At 42.7% G+C, this 2,297-nt stretch overlaps 1 pseudogene; it reads left to right on the forward strand.

Annotated features, from left to right (window-relative positions):
• Window positions 1-246: 246 nt before the first annotated feature.
• LOC123384580 lies at window positions 247-1,788 on the forward strand (annotated as a pseudogene).
• Window positions 1,789-2,297: the final 509 nt, after the last annotated feature.

A 2,297-nucleotide genomic window follows, 5' to 3' on the forward strand; every position in this document is an offset into this window, starting at 1 on the left:
TTCTGTGTCTCCCTCTTCTGCTCGCGCTCTGTCTCTCTCTCTCTCAAAAATAAATAAACATTAAAAAGTTTTTTATTTTATTTTATTTTATTTTATTTTATTTTATTTTATTTTATTTTACATTTATTTATTTTTGAGAGACAGAGACAGAGCATGAGCGGGGGAGGGGCAGAGAGAGAGGGAGGCACAAATTCTGAAGCAGGCTCCAGGCACAGAGCCCAATGCAGGGCTCAAACCCATGAACTGTGAGATCATGACCTGAGCCCAAGTCGGATGCCTAACCGACTGAACCACTCAGGGACCCCTAAAAAAAATTTTTTTTAATAAATAAATAAAAAAAACAGTAACGCTTTGAGAGTGTAGGTGACGGTTGAGATTTCACAGTCAAGCTGGGAACCGGAGAGATGCCCCAGTCTGACCCCAAGACGGTGCAGGATCTCACCCAGGTGGTACCGACCCTCCTGCAGCAAAGTGACGACATGGGTCGTCCCAAGACGATCTGGAGAAAACATTGCAGACCTCGAGGCACAGGCTGGGGTAGAAGAACCGGAAGGCGAAAACCACATCTCTGCCACACCAAAGAGTCGAAGGTTGCTAATTTACACTGAAATCTGGAACACCATTTTTACAAGCCAAGAGAAGACCAAATGGCTTTTTGAAAAAATTATTTTAGTGTTTATTTATTTTTGAGAGAGAGACACACAGCATGAGCTGGGAAGGGGCAGAGAGAGAAGGAGACACAGAATCCGAAGCAGGCTCCAGGCTCCGAGCTGTCAGCACAGAGCCCAACGCGGGGCTCGAACTCACAAACCGTGAGATCATGACCTGAGCTGAAGCCGGATGCCTAACCGACTGAGCCACCCAGGTGCCCCCCAAGTTGTTTTTTGAAGCAACTACTACGTGTAGACAGGTTTTCTATGATAAAGTGAGTATTCTTCTTATCACATACTGTATAGTGAGTTGATAGAATGATTCTCCCCAGTTTCTTGAACACGATAACTTTATATCTTGGATTTCAGTCTGTTGTGCTGTTAAATATTAAACTTTAGTGGTTCTTGCATAAAATTGTCAAACATTTTAGTGTAAAAAAATTTCCTCAAGTAACACTTTTAGAAATAATATAGGAGAATATCTTTGTGACCTTGGGTAGGGGAAGAGTTTTAAAGCAGAACACAAAAAGTGCTAACCTGAGAAAGAAAACTGGAGACATGTGTGTGCATTAAATTTCAGGAATACTGGCTATAAAAAGGTGCGGTGAAAAGAATGAAAGAAGCCACAGAAGGTTCAAAGCCAAAATATAAAAGAAATCTTATAAAGCAACAAGAATGGGACAGGCAACTCAGTAGAAAAATGAACAAGAGATAGAAGGGGCAATTCACAAAAGAAGATATGAAATGTCAGCCAGCCTATGAAAAGATGTTTAGCTTTATTTGTCATCGGGGAAATCCAAATTAAAACCATAACGAGTTGCCAAGTATCTAAAACTAAGAACGCCAATATTAAGTGTTGCTTCTGACGTGAGGCAGCTGGAACTCTCACAGGCTGCTGTAAGTGCAACCTGTTACACCCAGTTTGGCAAACAGTTTGACATCATCAACTGAAGTTGAAGGCTGCATTCTCTATCATTCAGCACAGGATCATAGAAAATATATGCAACGCTCCTAGGAATATACGCAACAGAAATGGGTCCGGGGTACATGGGTGGCTCAGTCGCTTAGGTATCTGGCTCTTGATTTCGGCTGTCACGATCTCATGATTCAGGAGATTGAACCCTGTGTCGGGCTCCCTGCTGGCAGCATGGAACCTGGTTGGGATTCTCTCTCTCCTTCTCTCTCTCTCTCTCTCTCTCTCTCCCTCTCTGCCCCTCCCCTGCTCATGCATGCACTCTCACCCTCTCTCATTCTCCCTCAAAATAAATAAATAAAGTTTAAAAAAAAGAAATGGGTTCAAGGTGCACGAGAAACATAAACGAGAATGCTGATAGCAGCATAATGTGTAATAACCTCAAACTGGAAACAACCCAGATGTCCATCAAGAGCAGATGCGAGGTGGTATAGCTATAGTGAAATGGTATAGGGTAATAACCCTCCACACAACAGACCAACAGCATGGATGAGTCTATCAAATAAACGAAAAAAGAAAAAAGCCAGATACAAAAGAATACACACTGCACGAGTTCCATAAAACCCCAAAATGGGCAAAACTGGGGCTCCTGGCTGGCTCAGTCAGTAGAGGACATGACTCTTGGTCTTGGGTCATGTGTCCAAGCCCCACACTGGGCATAGAGTTTACTTTAA

The sequence above is a fragment of the Felis catus genome, chromosome A3 (assembly GCF_018350175.1).
Source record: "Felis catus isolate Fca126 chromosome A3, F.catus_Fca126_mat1.0, whole genome shotgun sequence".
Classification (NCBI taxonomy): domain Eukaryota; kingdom Metazoa; phylum Chordata; class Mammalia; order Carnivora; family Felidae; genus Felis; species Felis catus.